This window comes from Oncorhynchus mykiss, chromosome 2 (genome assembly GCF_057628025.1).
Source record: "Oncorhynchus mykiss isolate SJ-2025 chromosome 2, ASM5762802v1, whole genome shotgun sequence".
In the NCBI taxonomy this organism is placed as follows: domain Eukaryota; kingdom Metazoa; phylum Chordata; class Actinopteri; order Salmoniformes; family Salmonidae; genus Oncorhynchus; species Oncorhynchus mykiss.
In genome coordinates this window covers 45,642,089-45,662,078 of record NC_143023.1, presented here as the reverse complement: position 1 = coordinate 45,662,078, position 19,990 = coordinate 45,642,089, and positions in this window count along the sequence as shown.

Genomic DNA, 19,990 nt, shown 5'->3' with positions numbered 1-19,990 from the left:
TACAGTCTAAGCACAACAAGGCCGACTTCTAATTCTGACATCAAGTAACAAAGTGCCATGGTGCTGAAATGGACAGCGACTCATGCACAAATAGCAATGGAAACGTCCTGTTGTGTGAACTCAGGACATGATGAAGGAACAATTCAGTACAGTCCCCTTCAAATTATTATCACTGGCAGAGACATTGTTAGAAACAGTTTTCGTAGATCATATACTTGGGCATTTCTTGCAATGGTCACTTCTATTTCATATGACAGCTTTTCAAGTTTGCCATTACATTTTTTATGCGATTGCATGTTCATTTTAACTACAAATTTATGTACATGGGATTATTTCAGGGTTAATAAAGTTGGATGGTAAGATGGGTCAGTCAGTTTGTTTATTGTAGTCATGGTCATAAATGCAAGGCAAAATGTCAGTCAGGGAAAGTCGATCAAATCAGCATCTCATTCAGTTCACATACCTTGTAGCGAGCTATTGCACAATGAATAGCTGTACCCAGAGACGTAAATGCATAATACAGTATCTTCCAAAAGTATTCATGCCCCTTGATTTATTCCACATTTTGTTGTATTACAGCCGGAACTCAAAATGGATTAACTCAATTTTTTTCTCTCACCCATCTACACACAATACGCCAAAATGACAAAGTGAAAGGATGTTTTGTGAAATTTTTGCACATTTTTTGAGAATGAAATGCAGAAATATCTAATTTGCTTAAGTATTGTCACGAATCCCGCCGAAGTCGGTCCCTCTCCTTGTTCTTGCGTCATCCGTCGGTCGACGTCACCAGCTTTCTAGCTACCCGTCATGTTCGTTATACGAATGAGACCAAGTCGCAGCGTGGTACTGTATGTGTACATTCTAATTTATTAAAAGAATGAACACTGAACACTGAACAAACTAACAAAACAACAAAACGAACCGTGAAGCTAATATGAATAGTGCACCAGGCTATGAATGAGAACTAGAGACACTGTGCGGATCGCTGCATAACACGGTGCCTGACCAGTCACACGCTCCCCGTGGTAAGCACAATGAGTTGGCTCAAGTCTCCAACCTGACTCAGCCAATCTCCTCGTGTGCTCCTCCCCAATTTTTTTATTGGGGCTGACTCTCTGGCTTCCGTGCTAACCGTGTCCTCTTGTATCGTCACCGTTCCTCCTGCGCTATCGCCACCTGCTTCCATGGCAGGGTCTTGTCCCCTGCCATTACCTCCCCACAGGTTCAGGATGTCCTCCACGCTGCTTGGTCTTTTTGTGGTGGGTTCTTCTGTCACGTTCATTATACGAATGAGACCAAGGCCAAGCGTGGTATGCGTACATTCTAATTATTAAAATAATGAACACTGAACAAACTAGCAAAACAACAAAATGAACCGTAAAGCTAATATGAATAGTGCAGACAGGCAACTAAACATAGAACAAGAACCCTCAAACACCAAAGAGGAAATGGCTACCTAAATATGATCCTCAATCAGAGACAACGAGAAACAGCTGCCTCTGATTGGGAACCATATCAGGCCACCATAAACATACAAATACCTAGACCTACAAAACCCTAGACATACAAAAACCCTAAACAATACAAAACCCCTAGACAATACAAAAACTAGCGTATCCACCCTAGTCACACCCTGACCTAACCAAAATAGGCCGTGACACTACCGCCGATTTTCCATTTGTTTTGTCTTTGTTTCACACACCTGTTAACAATCCCTCAATCACCTGTTCATTATTTAACCCTCTGTTACCCTTGTGGTTTTTGTGAGTGATTGTTTATTTAGTATGTTTCGGTCTGTCATGGTCTGCGTGTATTTGTTACTTTGTATATTCTCATTTTTGAGTAAAGTAGGTTTGATTACTCATATCTGCTGTCCTGCTCCTGATTGTCTACACCAGCTACACCTAGGACCCATTACAGAATCACTCACCCGAAAAATGGAGTCAGCAGGAGGAGCACGTTCAGCAGCAAGCGACCATGTTGCAACATCTGGGCATTGCCATGGATCGCGTGCTACAGACTATGGATCGTTTGGAGAGAGGAGGTTTTTCAGAGCCTCCACCAGCTCCACTACAACAGGTCTCACTGTCCACCGCTCTTTCCCCTTGTCCCAGTGGGATTCAACTCGCGCTCCCGAGGGAGTATGATGGGACGGCTGACGGATGACAGGGTTTTCTACTACAGCTAGAGCTCTACCTGGCGACCATTCACCCGGCTCCTTCGGGGTGTGTCCGCCCTTGTCTCCTGCCTCTCAGGCAAGTTCCTCAGGGTGCCTGAGGACATCGTATCTGATTGGGGTCCCCAGTTCACGTCCAGGGTCTGGAGAGCGTCTCGGGGGGGGTCTCGGTCAGCTTCACCTCAGGTTTTCACCCCAAGAGTAACGGGCAGGTGGAGAGAGTCAACCAGGATGTGGGTAGGTTTCTGCGGTCATATTACCAGGCCCGGTCGGGGGAGTGGGCGGCGTTCATCCCCTGGGCAGAGATGGCGCAAAACTCCACCACCTCTCTCCTTTCCAGTGCATACTGGGGTATTAGCCGGTTCTGGCACCGTGGCATCAGAGCCAGATCGAAGCTCCTGCGGTGGATGAATGGTTCAAGCGCTCGGAGGAGACCTGTGACACCGCCCATGTGCCGGAAGCTGGGTCCACGGTTTGTGGGGCCATTTAAAGTCCTGAGGAGACTGAACAAGGTATGTTACAGGTTACAGCTTCCCACAGATTATGGTATTAATCCCTCATTCCATGTGTCTCTCCTCAGGCCGGTGGTGGCTGGTCCACTACAGGAAGTTGAGGTGTGGGAGTTTCCTCCGCCCCCTGGACATCGAGGGAGTCCCGGCGTATGCTGTTCGAGCTATCCTGGACTCGAGACGTTGGGCGAGGGGCCTTCAGTGGAGTGGGAGGGGTATGGTCCGGAGGAGAGATTCTGGGTGCCGGTGGAGGACGCCCTGGACCCTTCGTTGCTGAGGGATTTCCACCGTCTCCATCCGGATCGCCCTCCAGGTCGTCCCCGAGGTCAGTGTCGCCGCGCGTCAAGGGGGGGGGGGGGTACTGTCACGAATTCCGCCAAATTCGGTCTCTCTCCTTGTTCGGGCAGCGTTCGGTGGTCAACGTCAACGGCTTTCTAGCTACCGCCGAGCCACTTTTCATTTTCCATTTGTTTTGTCTTTGTTTCACACTCTTTGTTTCAGAGACCTGTTTACAATCCCACAATCACCTGTTCATTATTTAACCCTCTGTTCACCACATGGTTTTTGTGACTGTTCACCTCATGGTTTTTATTTTGTATTTTTCGGTCTGTCATGGTGTGCGTGTATTTGTTACTTTGTATATTCTCATTTTTGAGTAAAGTACCTTTGATTACCCATATCTGCTGTCTTGCGCCTGACTCTCTACACCAGCTACACCTAGGACCCATTACAAGTATTCACAAACTTGAGTAAACAGAAGCACCTTTGGCAGAGATTACAGCTGTGAGTCTTTCTGGGTATGTCTCTAAGAGGTTTCCACACCTGTATTGTGCAACCTTTGGCCATTATTATTTAAAAAATAATTCAAGCTTTGTCAAATTGGTTGTTGATCATTGTAACTCATGAACATTCACTGTCTTCTTGGTAAGCAACTCAGTTTAAAATTGGCCTTGCGTTTTAGGTTATTGTCCTGCTGAAAGGTGAATTCATCTCCCAGTGTCTGGTGGAAAGCAGACTAAACCAGGTTTTCTTCTAGGATTGTGCTTAGCTCCATTCTGTTTATTTTTTATTGTGAAAAACTCCCCATTCCTTAAGAATTACAAGAATACCTAGTCATAGACTGTTCTCTCAACTACCGCACGGCAAGCGGTACTCGAGCGTTAAGTCTAGGTCCAAAAGGCTTCTTAACAGCTTCTAAGACTCCTGAATAGCCAATCAAACGTCTACCCAGACTATCTGCATTGCCCCTCCTCTTTTACACTGCTGCTACTCTCTGTTTATCTCGACATAGTCACTTTAAATTTTACCTACATGTACTACATGTACGTATTACCTCGACCCACCGGTGCTCCCGCACATTGACTCTGTACCCCCTGTATGTAGCCATGCAATTGTTATTTTACTAATGTTCTTTAATTTATTAGTTACTTTTATTTTTTACTTAACTATTTTTTCACTTAACACTTATTTTTAAATCTGCATGGTTGGTTAAGGGCTTGTAAGTTACCATTTCACTGTTGTATTCGGAGCATGTGACAAATAACATTTGATTGAATTAGATTTGATTATCCATGTCTTTCGACTACAAGGACTACCCAGAACATTGTCTCAGATCATGGGCCCAGTTCGTCACGCGGTATTGGAAGGCCTTCTGTTCCCTGTTGGGGGCATCAGTGAGTCTCTCCTCGGGGTTCCACCCTCAGTCGAATGGGCAAACTGAGCAAGCCAACCAGGAGCTGGAGAATTTCCTCCGCTGCTTCGTGTCCACTCAGGCCAGCAACTGGAGCAAGTTCCTCATCTGGGAAGAGTATGCTCATAACACCCTGCCGAACTCGCCCACTAGACTGTTGCCGTTTGAGTGTCAGTTCGTGTTCGCCCCCCACTCCCTGTTTCCTGAACAAGAGGCGAAAGCGGGGCTGCCATCAGCCAAGGTGTTCATTCGACGATGTCGCCGCACCTGAAATCAATCTACACATACTGAACCCCTGTTTGGAGGAGGTACTGGATGCTGGGATGCTGAAGAAATGGCAGGCAAGGTTGCTGAGTGCAGGGAACTGAAATCTCTGTGCCTGCCACAACAACATAACAGTGCCTGGTCTACTGGCGTCGAGTTTGACTGCCACATTGTTTTATTTAGTTTTCCAGTGATCTTGAGTGGGCGTAATATCTGTTCCACTTTCCCAGTCAGAGAACTTATGGTATGTGACTGTTCGTCTACTTAGCTGGGAGGGTCCTGGCTCTTCATCTGTGGGGGGACCTTTGGCTCCGACTCCGCTCTCAGGCCCAAAGTCATAATGAGCTCTTTGGTTGCCTGCATAAACGCCTCCATGGTTCTGAAGTCTATTGGGTCATTCTACACATAACAGAAAGTCATCACGTTTCAATATACTCAATAAAGAATTGTCGGCATTGTATGCTAAACAAATTAAATAAAAGTAACTTCAAAGTTTTGTAGCTTGTTGAGCTTTTGGGGTTTCATTTCATCGATTTTCCTTGGCTTGGGAATTTTTTCATTTGACAAATTTTATTTTTGTAATAATTTATTTGATAAAGAACAAACAGCCTTATAGCTGGAAGAGATATTACAACTAATTGACATTTGTATTCCCCAGGCTGTGAAGAAGAAACATCATTAGAGCAAATACAGTAAATGTAAACACACACCAACCAGTAAGCGAATATAAAACGCATATTTAAATCCTATATGGCTGCACACATTTGATTGCAAATTTATTATTTTTACATTTGGGTTTTGGATAAGAGTTGTTGCTATAGAGGCCCTTAAAATCAAGTCTGGACCTCGAAGCCAGTTCCACTGCTTTTTCAGGGCCGGCTCCAGGCATAAGTGACATAGGGCCCCAGGCCGCTAGGGGGCACCTAAACCCCCCCAAAACAGAGTTGTTTTAGGAACTCAGTCAGGTGTCAACTTACTGTTGATAGTTAAAACAGTGGAGTCCATAAGGTGAAAGTTTGAAATTTGGTTGTGCATCAGAAGTGTTTCTCATGTTATGTCAGTCAGTTACTCAATTAGCCATGTCAGCTAACAATTTTTAAATGGTGAAAGACTAGCCATCTATCTAAACGTGTAGTAATCATGGCCAAATATCGATATGTCCCACAGGGCACCTGCCCAGGAGTCCTGGCTTCCAGGGGGCCCCCATTGATTTTGTTAATCCTTCTCACTCAGATATCATGAACATGGCATAAGGCATGGCAAAATGTGTTGAATTTCAAGAAATTAACTTTAAAACTGTGATTTTCTTCTCTCTGCCCCATGGGAAAATGAGTAGAATTACATTAAATGTGTTATAATTTAGTCCTAGGACCATGCCTCATGACTTCCTGGCCTGATGACTCCTTGCTGTCTCCAGTCTACCTGGTCGTGCTGCTGCTCCAGTTTCAACTGTTCTGCCTGCGGCTATGGAACCCTGACCTGTGCTACCTATCCCATACCTGCTGTTTTCAACTCTCTAGAGACAGCAGGAGCAGTAGAGATACTCAGAATGATCTCCTATGAAAAGCCAATTGACATTCACTCCTGAGGTGCTGACCTGTTGCACCCTCTACAACCACTGTCATTATAATTATTTGACTCTGCTGGTCATCTGTGAACATTTGAACATCTTGGCCATGTTCTGTTATAATCTCCACCCAGCACAGCCCGAAGAGGACTGGCTACCCCTCATAGCCTGGTTCCTATCTAGGTTTCTTCCTAGGTTCCGGCCTTTCTAGGGTGTTTTTCCTAGCCACCGTGCTTCTGCACCTGTATCTCTTGCTGTTTGGGGTTTTAGGCTGGGTTTCTGTACAGCACTTTGTGACATCAGCTGATGTAAGTTTATAAATACATTTGATTGATTGAAATTTGATAATAAATCTGCAGAACTGCAGAAACTTGCTTTAAAACTGCAACTAAACACATATGAAAAAAATAATTTTTGGAACTCAGTTGGAGTTTCAACTTATTGTTAAAAATTGGATTAGTAGAATACACAAGGTGCAAGTTTGAAATGTAGTTGTGCAGCATCAGCATTTTTTCTCATGTTATGTCAGTCCCCGACAGTCAATCAATGAGCCAAGTCAGCTAACAAATGTTATATTGGTAAGCTAGTCTAGCCAGCTATCTAAAGTTGTAGTAATCATGGCCGAATACCGACAATAACCCAAATATCACTTAGGGCCCCAAAAAGGCTAGAGCCAGCACTGGCTCTTTTCATTCTTCGCCTCTAATCAGGGAATGATTTAAACCTGGGACACCAGGTGGATGCAATTCATTATAAGGTAGAACAGAAAGCCAGCAGTAGTCCAGACCTCATAGAGTAAGATTTGAATACCCATGCTATAGAGACTCTTAATAGCATTTTTGTGTAGAGAGAGTGTGCCTATGCATAATGCAGTTATACCAATGAGACAAGGTGACTGGCCAAGTGTCCTGTTGGGGTTGTGACCCTAAGCAGTGTCCATGTGACTGTGCCAAGTGGAGTGGGCATATAATGCCATAGCCAGGTGGCACTAGCTCGCACCCACACGCAGTCACGCACGCACACACGAGCACACACACGCGCACACACACACACACACATATCTCAATAATGCATTGCCCAGCAATCGCATCAAACCACTTTGAAGTTTCTAGAAACATCTGTACCTGGTGTTTTTAATCACCTGCACCTCCATCCCTTTCTCCCACCATCTCTCTCTCTCTCGTGCACGCTTTCTGCTGCAGTGGAATCAATCTGTGTGTGTGTGTTTACACACTGCCACCAGCCTGTAGAAGTAAACAAGATTAAAAACAGATTCATGTCTGCAGTCTGGCTGTGTATGGTCCACAACAAGAAGAACAGAGACATATCAGAAACCAACATTTGTTTGATATTCTGAGTTTGCTTGTTAATAACTCTCCAATGGAATGCCTTAGGATGGTTAGAGTGATATATCTAGAATCAGATAATGATAGAGAGCAAGGTAAAGTTTTGTTTTCTCAGTTTCATTTCCAAAAAGTTACTGTACGTTGGTTTCAATGGAGGAATATTATGCACTTGCGGCTAATGGGCCGTGTTAAAAGTGTAGCAGAACCTGGTGTATACAGATCAACATTTTTTTTTGTCTCATTTAAATGATCTAGTGATCTTGAACCAATTTTGTGTTTTCTACAAATAGTTATCCTATTACAGCTGTGGTTATTACTTCAAGAATATATCTAATTTTCAATAGCTTCCAGTCCAAATTACTTATTCATCTAAAACCCCTTGAGTTTGGTCACTGAACCTTCCTGCTCCATAGTATACCCATTAAAATAGCCATTTTTCATTGCACTGATTTTACATGAATATTTCAAGTTTTCAATACTTTCCTATCAATATGAGCTACAAGTCTACAGACAAGTGCGATGGGTTCCTTGACATTTCTTATCAAATGTACACCAGCCGGTGCTATGGTCAGATGACATGAAAATAGAGCTGTTTGGCCATGCACACCAGTGGTGGGTTTAATGTAAACAAAAATGGAAGCATACGCAGAAAAGTACCTCATACTGGAAGCTGAGACATAATAAATGGTATTCATGAGTTCATCTGACTCTGGAGAAGTAGATAAAGGGCTTCATTGCTAAAATCCCAAAGTATCCCTTTAACCAGAAAGCTATGATCACTGTGTTATGACACAGCTATTTTCACTGGGATTATTACTTATTTATAATCAATGCTATTTGTGGTGGTGCTGGAGTGGTCATATGTGGATCAGTTGCTATGAGTATGGTGTTTGCAACATCACGTATGCAGGTTCAATTCCCGCTGCGAACACCTATGCAAAAAAATCTTCTAAATGGCATATTATGTTTTGTATTATTGTAATGATTCTCATTGGTGGAAGAAGGAGTAGACCAAAGCACAGTGTGGTATGTGTATGTGATGCCTTTAATAAACTGAACACGGAATACAAACAAACAAAAGAATAAAGGAAAACCGAAACAGTCCCGTATGGTGAAAACACTGAAACGGAAAATAATCACCCACAACTCAAAATGGGAAAACAGGCTACCTAAGTATGGCTCTCAATCAGAGACAACGATAGACAGCCGCCTCTGATTGAGAACCATACCAGGCCAAACACATAGAAAAAGAAAACCTAGACCTACAACATAGAATACCCACCCACATCACACCCTGACCAAACTAAAAATAGAAACATTTTTATTTTATTTATTTCACCTTTATTTAACCAGGTAGGCTAGTTGAGAACAAGTTCTCATTTGCAACTGCGACCTGGCCAAGATAAAGCATAGCAGTGTGAACAGACAACACAGAGTTACACATGGAGTAAACAATTAACAAGTCAACATACAAAGCAATCTACGGTCAGGGCGTTACAATTATGGCCCTTTTGGAATTTACAGAACGGGGTACATGTAGGAATTTGGAGGAGGGTCATGCTTTTTCTTTTTCAGACATGCTATGCACAAATTTGGAATAAAATTGCAAAAGAAGAATGTGACAAAGGGGTGATTTTGCCCAATGAAGATAGCACAAATGCGAAATAGGTCTACATGGAAACGCGGTTCAGAGCGTTGGGACAGTAACTGAAAGGTCACTGGTTTGAATCCCCAAACCTGACAAATCTGTTGATGTGCCCTTGAGCAAGACACTTAACCCTAATTGCTCCTTTAAGTCGCTCTGGATAAGAGCATCTACTAAATGAATAACATGTAAAACTAGTTATCAGGGTCGACCCTGTTAGATAGTCTAATGCACATGAGCCAAACATAAGGCCCGCGTGCTGGATCTGGCCTGCAAGCCCATTCAATGCAGCCCGCAGGTGGTTTGAGTTATATATTTTTTTAAACCAATTCGAAACTGCATTGAAATTATATTAGACCTACATTTATACAGTCTCTTCACTCTTTATAGGTTGCTAAGAATCGCTGAAACGAAAGCTGGATCGTCAGGGAACATCAAAATATACCAAAATTATAGATAAGGGGTTGCTAATTTTGGCAGTGAGAAAATATAAATGGCAAACATGTCTGTAAAACAATGTAACTTATAAAACAAGGTTTTTATGTGTTTTTCCTATATTTAGGAGATAAATCGGTCGTAGAACAAATCGGTCGTAGAACAAAACGTAAAACAACACTCTTGTGTTCGTGAGAATCTCTCCTTTCCATGGTGGTGTCACATTAGTTTGTAGCTTAATTGACAGATTTTGATGGGGATTTTTTTACTATGTTACTTAGATTGATGCACCGGTGTGTCAGTCAACTAGTTTTTTTTTATTTTCAAAGGTCCGATTTTCTCCATGTACCCCTTACTATAAAAAATGTACAGTCCCTAAGAACACCGTAAACCTCAAAGATTTTTTTACCTCAAATACTTCTAGCAAGTTGAACTCAAAGTCAATGAAAAGTATTTATTAATGTTTAATGTTGATGTAGAACTTACTCAAAACTAAATGAGAACTGTTTTCAACAAGTTATAACTTTTAACAACTTGATTGTTGACACAACAATAAAATATATTGTTTATTGAGCATTAACTTTATAAGTAGTTATTATTCAAAAGCTCGCAGGACATCTATGTACAAAAATGTGTACAAAAAATGAGTTCAAGCAAACATTTGTTTTTAGGTGATATCACATATAAATTATGAATCTCTTTAACAGAGTTAAGTTAATCCTTAAGAGTCTATTGTCACACCCATGCGTCAATCTAAGTAAGATAATAAAACAATCAAAATCAAATTGGTCAATTTAAGCTAGAGAACCACTGCATCTACCTATGTCTGCCTTCCGCATCTGTGATGGAAGGTGGCTGACCTACAGCGGTTTTGTCAGACCATGAGTCATCGCAAAAATCAGTCTTCTCACGAAAAAGGTTTGGCCTACAAACTAATATGACCTCACTGTGGAAAGAAGAGACGCTCATGAACACGATGGTATTCTCGTCTGAAGGTAACCTATACAAATTAGTGGAAGTATGGAGGTAGTTTTGTGCCCCAAAAATAAGGGGTTAAATATGTGTCCAAGAAAACAAAAATATTTCCTGAGCTTTCTTATAGCTCCTATATATAGGACGGACACTTCAAAATCGTATTCCTTATGATTGTAAAAAATATCAATGTTTTCTGCCATTTATGAATGTTATTCAGGTTATGCAATTTTATCAAATATTTTTTTATTTTTTTGTTTGTAAACCTAACTGGGGTCCTAAAATCCTATAGCTAAATGGTCTATGGTATGATCATCTTAAAGAAATTCCATATGTTAGCTTATCACTCCAAGGTTAAAACTACTGTATTGATATTGCATTAAATAAGTGCACTGTGAGCAGTAATACAGTGCTGGCCAGTTCCATTCCACTCCCTACAGACTTCCTCTGGCCCCCTTATGCCCATACCCCTTTTCCTCTATTCTTTAACACTTGCCCCTCCAACATCCCTTGGCGACCTCCTTTTCCTTTCCTCCCACTGAATCCTGCACCCCACATGGACATACAGCCAAAGAGATTATGGTAAAGCAGTAGCACATGTGGTTACATGGGTGACCTTTCCGATTGATTGTTTGTCCTCCAACACTGGCTGAGTACAAAGCATCTTCCCTAGAAAATGGCTCAATGGCTTACACACACAGGCACGGGAGCACACACAAACTCATTCTCCCTGACCAAAGAGGAAAGACTGCTTTGGAGTGTGTGTGCAAGTATGTGTGCCCGTGCAAGTGTACATGTGTGCCTCCCTGTCTACGTGTGTGTGTGCGTTACTAAATCTGCATTGAGCACAAGTGGATGGTCAAGGTCACTTCACCCTTATGCTGCAGCATTAAAAGAGATCAGAATTGAGAAGATTCACACAGTCTCATAAATGTACTGTATCTATAGCTCCACCAAGCATTAAAGCACCAGGGCCACACGATAGTGTTTTAAGGGCTACGCTCTACAGTACAAAGTCAAGCTCTATCAGTCCACTGATAAACAAGGAAGGAGTGGTCCGTGGGATATACTGTAACAATAAAAATGTCTGGCTGTTGGCTGCAGACCTGAGATCAAATACTATACATGACCAAAAGTATGTGGACACCTGCTCATCAAACATCTCAGCGACGGTGGCAGATGCACTGCTCCACATACATGAACAAAAACACTTGCACACACAACACATCATTACGTCAGAAATGTCCACACACACACACTCAACCAGGCGGACTGAAACCAGCGGTTTGGGTGTCCCCTCTCTGGGCACAGGGGGTAATTACTATTCCTCTTCTCCAATGTACCCCCTGCCTTGACCAATGTCTCTCATCTCCTCTATCTTTCTCTCCAACTCATCTTTCCTTTCTGACACTCTTCTCTACACCCATACAGGGTCCACATATATGTCATGGAAAGAGCAGGTGTTCCAAAATGTTTTGTTCCCTCAGTATGTATTCAAGGTAATGACCTAGATTTATACTGAAAGAAATATAAACCCAACATGTAAAGTGTTGGTCCCATGTTTCATGGGGCTGAAATAAAAGATCCCAGAAATGTTCTACAGGATTGTCCACCAGAGCTGTTGTCAGAGAATCTGTTAATTTTTCTACCATAAGCCACCTCCAAAGTCGTTTTAGAGAATGTGGCAGTACGTCCAACATGCCTCATAACCGCAGACCACGTATAATCACACCAGACCAAGTCCCTCCACATCAGACTGGGTGAGGGGGTTGCTGATGTCAGCGTTGTGAACAAAGTGCCCCATGGTGGGGGTGGGGTTATGGTATGGGCAGGCATAAGCTACGGACAACAAATACAAATGCATTTTCATCATTTATCACATTTTTTAAAAATAAATGACAATGGGCCTCAGGATCTCATCCCGGTATCTCTGTGCATTCAGATTGCCATTTATCAATGGCAATCTGAATGCACAGAGATACCGGGATGAGATCCTGAGGCCCATTGTCATTTATTTAAAAAAAAATGTATTTCACCTTTATTTAACCAGGTAGGCCAGTTGAGAACAATATCTCATTTACAACTGCGACCTGACCAAAATAAAGCGGTCTGTGGCTGTGGACCGGGGCCAGATCTTCCGGGAAGTCATCGAACGAAGTCTCTCCAACATTCGGTTTCCGTTTTATAAAGTTTTTGTCATTTTTCCACTGTCCCGGTAAATTCCACCAGATGGTGTATGAAATCTTATTGCAAATGTACAAAACATCACCAATCACAACATGGCCATTTCTCCTAAACGGAAAAGACTTCGAAGACGAAACTTGTGTACATAGGTTTGGAATAATGGGTTGTTAGCCCCAAAAAAAAGATGGTGTCATAGCCTAAATGCTTTTTGGGTTAAGCTCTCTGGGATACGTGGGATGGTAGCGTCTCACCTCGCCAACAGCCAGTGAAATTGCAGGCCGCCAAATACAAACAACAGAAATCTCATAATTAAAATTCCTCAAACATACAAGTATTATACACCATTAAAAAGGCTTTATGGCGAAAGAACACTTTGCAATTATGTTAAGTCAGCGCCTAGCCACAGAAAACCATACACCATTTTCCAACCAAGAAGAGGTGTCACAAAAGACAGAAATAGCGGTAAAATTAATCACTTACTTTTGATGATCTTCATCTGATGACACTCCCAGGTCTCCATGTTAGACAATAAATGTTCATTTTTATGTCCAAATACCTCCTTTCTGTTTGTGCGTTTAGTCCAGTAATCCAAATGCACAAGGCGCGGGCACTAAGTCCAGATGAAAAGTCAAAAAGTTCCATTACAGTTTGTAGAAACCTGTCAAACGATGTATATAATCAATCTTTAGGATGTTTTTATCATAAATCTTCAATAATATTCAAACCGGACAATTCCTTTGTCTTTAGAAATTAAAGGGAACAGAGCTTGCGCTCAAGGCCGCGCGCAATACTTAGCTAATGGCTTTCAGCCATACCCCTGGTTCAAACAGTTATTTTCTTTCCCCTTTCATAGTAGAAGCCTGAAACAACTTTCTAAAGACTGTTGACATCTAGTGGAAGCCTAAGGAAGTGCAATCTGACCCCATAGACACTGTATATTGGATAGGCAATCACTTAAAAAAAACTACAACCTCAGATTTCTCACTTCCTGGTTGGATTTTTCTCAGGTTTTTTCCTGCCATATGAGTTCAGTTATACTCACAGACATTACTTTAACAGTTCTGGAAACTTTAGAGTGTTTTCAATCCAAATCTACTAATTATATGCATATTCTAGCTTCTGGGCCTGAGTAGTAGGCAGCTTACTCTGGGCACCTTATTCATCCAAGCTATTCAATACTGCCCCCCGTTCCCAAAGAAGTTACGGACATTTTTCTGGGATTAAAGGTCAAAAATGAAAATAGAGCGCTAATGTGACCGCTTCACGTCAAAGTACATGAACCTACGGTGTAAGGAAAAAAACAGTCTTTTATCTATCGTAATTTAAGAGAAATAGTACAATGTACACTTGGTGATGTTCAAATATATATATATTTTTTTATTTTTTAAGTTACAGATCCAGCATGTTCAGACGAATCCGTTAAGGTGGGTTTCGGTACTCTACGTGATTTCTGTGATTTTCTGAAATAACACTCAATAATTCAACCCTCTGTAAATAAGTCAGTTCTTAACATAAAGACTTAAAAAGCAAAATTCTGTAAGAGCCTACCCCAAGGAGGATATGTTTTCACTTTCAGCTTCCTGTGTCAACCGGAAGTGCCTTAAATTTGGGTTATTGGGGCTGTTAAAAAGGTCCCATCTATCCCACCCATCTCCCATTCCAGATTTCCAGATTTCCAACAGCAAGGACGAAGTTACACAGTGTGGGGCTTACAGACACACAGATCCTGCATTACTTACCTTCGTTCGAACTATCAAAGAACCGTCAGACCTAGAGCTCTGAAACTTTAGAAACCTGTTCAAGAGCTCCAGTCGATAGTGCGTTGTGAGTTATGTGGCTCTAGAAGGTTCTCAGACCGAGAAACAGCCTTGTACATTTGCAATAACTTCAATTATTTTAGACCATTTTTAACCATCACGAAAATTAAGACTTTTAGAAAAGTCCCAAAGTAGCAAGATTAGGTGCATTCGAAGCGCCTCGGCCCATAGAGACGGACCCCAACGTTTCTGTCCGATAGCTCATTCAAGGACCCTGTAGCAATGCCCAGAAAAGTAGATTTTCAGCATACCTTAAGGGAACATTTTGACATTTCGTGTATGGTTAGTGAGAAAGTCCATATTGCAAATGTACGGTCCCTTAGTAGACGTCCGAAAACATTTGTAAAATTCGTGGTCGGCGTCGGGCCGTGTGGTAGGGCCAGACCTACCGGGAAGTCATCGAATTAACTTTGTCGGACATTCGGTTTCCGTTTTATAAAATAAACAAGTTTTGGACCATTTTTCCGCTATCCCGGAAATTCCCACAAGAGGGCATAAGGAATCATATGGCAATTGGACTAAACATCACGAATCACGATGGAACCTTATCTCGAAAACGAAAAATATTTTGAAGCCGAAACTTGGTGAGCGTAGGTTTGGCATAATGGGCAGTTGCCCCCGAACAAGATGGCGTCTAGGCCTCAACGGTTTTTGAGTTATGGCCAATTTTCTGGGATTAAAGGTCCAAAATGGAAATAGAGAAATTATCAATTATCAATAAAAAAAGAACCAGCGATTTATCTATCGTCATTTAAGAGAAATGGTACAATGACAAATTGGTGATGTTCACAAATAGGTGTGGCATTAACCCTTAACAGTAAAACAGGGTTTTTTGATCTCACAGATTACAGTGACATCTTTCCCCATAGGAATACATTGCCTGCACCCCTAAATTCAACCTGAAGCCTATATGGGTTATGAATGCCGTATGAACCTGTCCATCAGGCCACTATGAGGTCTACCTGTGTTGATTCTAAGCTTCCTGGACCAACCGGAAGTGGTTAAAATCACCCTAAAAGTGTATATCCATACCCTGCCTGCAGTTTGATAGACATAGTGCATTCAACCCTGTGTAAATCAGTCAATTCTTAACGTAAAGACCTAAAACTCAGGATTCTGTAAGAGGCTACCTCAGTCAAGACATGTGTTTACTTATAGCTTCCTGTGCCAACCGGAAGTGCCCTTAATTGGGTCACACTGTCTGTTTCGAAGGGTTAAAAAAGTCACATCTCTCCAAAACTTCATATGTGTGACTAGGTAAGCCTTCTGAACTGTAAATCAGTCATTTCTCCCAACAGATGTCAAAGAAAAGCTCCCTCACACACAAACAGGAAGGATGGAGTGACAAAGTGCGGTGCTTAAAGACACAGAGAGCAGGCAATGGCATTACCATAATCCCTAGGCTGTGCCGAGTTCAACGAGATATCCTGCTTGACCGTAGCTCGCTCGGTCTAGGCGCAGCGACCATTAGAATAGTAGGCCCAACATGAAGCCTGCCCCACAACGTCATTTGATTTTGGGTGACAGTGAGAGAACCGTTAGGGTGAGAAGAAAATTCCACCACAGGAATGTTCCTAAGGTCCTCCCGATCCGTGCAAGCCTAACCTTGACTGTGTGGCATTAACCCTTAATAGTTCAAAGAAGGTGTTTACATCAAACAGTTTGCATTGACTTCTCTCCCCATAGGAATACATTGCCTGCACTCATAAATTAAACCTGAAGCCTATATGGGTTATGAATGCCGTATGAACCTGTCCATCAGGCCACTATGAGGTCTACCTGTGTTGATTCTAAGCTTCCTGGACCAACCGGAAGTGGTTAAAATCACCCTAAAAGTGTATACCCATACCCTGCCTGCAGTTTGATGGACATAGTGCATCCAACCATGTGTAGATCAGTCAATTCTTAACGTAAAGACTTAAAACTCAGGATTCTGTAAGTGGCTATGTCAATCAAGACATGCGGTTACTTATAGCTTCCTGTGCCAACCGGAAGTGCCTTTAATTGGGTCACACTCTCTGTTTCTAAAGTTTAAAAAAGTGTGATCTCTCCAAAACTTCAAATGTGTGACTAGGGAACCCTCCTGAACTGTAAATCAGTCATTTCTCCCAACAGATCTCAAAGAAAAGCTCCCTCACACACACACAGGAAGGATGGAGTGACAAAGTGCGGTGCTTAAAGACACAGAGAGCAGGCAATGGCATTACCATAATCCCTAGGCCGTGCCGAGTTCAACGAGATATCCCGCTTGACCGTAGCTCGCTCGGCCTAGGCGCAGCGACCATTAGAATAGTAGGCCCAAAATGATGCCTGCCCCACAACGTCATTTGATTTTGGGTGACAGTGAGAGAACCGTTAGGGTGAGAAGAAAAATTCCACCACAGGAATGTTCCTAAGGTCCTCCCGATCCGTGCAAGCCTAACCTTGACCGTGTGGCATTAACCCTTAAAAGTAAAACAGGGTTTTTTGATCTCACAGATTACAATGACTTCTCTCCCCATAGGAATACATTGCCTGCACCCCTAATTTCAACCTCAGGCCTATGTAGGTTATGAATGCCTTATGAACCTGTCTTCGGTACCAGTCCATCAGGCCACTATGAGGTCTACCTGTGTTGATTATAAGCTTCCTGGACCAACCGGAAGTGGTTCAAATTACCCTAAAAGTGTATACCCATACCCTGCCTGCAGTTTGATAGACATAGTGCATTCAACCCTGTGTAAATCAGTCAGTTCTTAACGTAAGGACTTAAAACTCAGGATTCTGTAAGAGCATACCCCAATGAGGATATGTGTTGATTTATAGCTTCCTGTGCCAACCGGAAGTGCCATAATTGGTGTCTCAGGGGCTGTTTCGAGGGGTTAAAAAAGTCTGATCTTTCCAAAACTTCATATGTGTGATTAGGCAACCCCCATGAACTGTAAATCAGTCATTTTTCCCATAAAATTTCAAAGGAAAACTAAATCACTCACACACACAGCTTGGAAGGAGGGACCCATTGGGGTGCGTAGAGACATACACTGCCTGCATTAGTTAACCTTGTTGGAACTTTTAAAGAACCGTCAGACCTAGAGTTCTGAAACTTTAGAATCCTGTTCTAGACCTCATGTCGATAGTGCGTGGTGAGTTAGGTGGTTCTAGAAGGTTCTCGGACCGAGAAACAGCCTCGTACATTTGCAATACCTTCAATTCATTTTTGTATCACGAAAATGACGACATTTAGAAATGTCCCAGAGTCGCAAGACTAGGTGCATTGTGAACGTCTCGGCCCATATAGATAGACCCCAGCGTTTCTGTCCGATAGCTCATTCAAGGACCCCGTAGCAAGTCATGGAAAATAGTGGATTTTCAGCACCAATTAGGGTTTTTCTCGGACACCAAATGACCTATCGAGCCGAAACTTGGGATTCGGGGTCGCCTCAGCTAGGCCAACACATAACATAAGAAATGGACCCGCAGCTAGAACGTAACTACGTGTTTTATGTTTTTTTTATGGTTTGAACCGAATGCGTTGTGAATTTTGGGCCAGCTCTGAAGTATGTAATAGTTGGCTACTAAACGAGTTGGAAAAGGTGGGTTTGGTGTCAGTTTGTATCAGTTTGGTGTCAGAATTATATCTAATTGACTGATGGATTCTTGTCCACTTGACTCTTGTCCATTTGCAATATGTTTAAACAGTGAGGTACCATCACCAATAGTGACATTCTTAAATCTACCCTAACGAGCGATTGAGATGAACCAGAATCACTGCAACGCCATCCCGAGTTCATCGGGCCATTCAATTTCACATTCCTGCAGGATTTTTATAGCATGACAAATTCGTGATGGTACCTGCCCATTAAAACATATTGCAAATGCATAGTGACTTTGAAAAAGTAAGGAAACAAACAAATGGACATAATGAAATCACAATTTTTTTCATTTTTGGGTTACCAGTTGCACAACAATGCATGTGCATTTGCAATATGATTCTATAGTGAAAAAACATCACCAAATGGACATTCTGAAATCAACCCTAACGAGCGATTGAGATGAACCATAATCACTGCCCAGACATCCTGAGTCCATCGGGCCAGTCAATTTCACATTCCTGCAGGATTTTTATAGCATGACAAATTCGTGATGGTACCTGCCCATTGAACCATATTGCAAATGCACAGTGACTTTGAAAAAGTATGGAAAACATAAACAAATGGACATAATGAAATCATGAAAACAATGCGTATCCATCGTCATATTTTAAACTGTCCATAAAGCACTCAATGATGGCCCCCACTGATAGAGGGCCGTAGTAGGGTACTCCCATAGCGGGCATGGACATTAGGAGTCCCGGTAAATGCATTTACAACCATATTTTTATTTTTGGGTTACCAGTTGCACATTTCAGATCACCAGTTGCACGGAGGAAAATCACAATCTGCACCCATCGTCATATTTTAAACTGTCCATAAAGCACTCAAGGATGGCCCCCACTGATAGAGGGCCGTAGTAGGGTACTCCCATAGCGGGCATGGACAATGCATTTACAACCATATTTTTATTTTTGGGTTACCAGTTGCACAACAATGCACGTGAATTTGCAATATGATTCTATAGTGAAAAAACATCACCAAAGTGACATTCTGAAATCAACCCTAACGAGCGATTGAGATGAACCAGAATCACTGCCAAGCCATCCCGAGTTCATCGGGCCAGTCAATTTCACATTCCTGCAAGATTTTTATAGCATGACAAATTTGTGATGGTACCTGCCCATTGAACCATATTGCAAATGCACAGTGACTTTGAAAAAGTAAGGAAACATAAACAAATGGACGTAATGAAATCACCATATTTTTATTTTTGTGTTACCAGTTGCACAACAGTGCACGTGCATTTGCAATATGATTCTATAGTGAAAAAACATCACCAAATGGACATTCTGAAATCAACACTAACGAGCGATTGAGATGAACCAGAATCACTGCCCAGCCATCCCGAGTTCATCGGGCCAGTCAATTTCACATTCCTGCAGGATTTTTATAGCATGCCAAATTCGTGATGGTAAATGCCCATTGAAACATATTGCAAATGCACAGTGACTTTGAAAAAGTAAGGAAACATAAACAAATGGACATAATGAAATCACCATATTTTTATTTTTGTGTTACCAGTTGCACAACAATGCACGTGCATTTGCAATATGATTCAATGGTGAAAAAAACATCACCAAATGGACATGATGAAATCAACACAACGAGTGATGGAAATGAACAACTATCACTGCCCGGCCATCCCGAGTTCATCAGTTCAGTCAATTTTGGCCCCCAAAAAATTGACTTTTGACTTTTGACATTTGACTTCCTATGAAATCATATTGCAAATGGACAAATCATGTTCCTT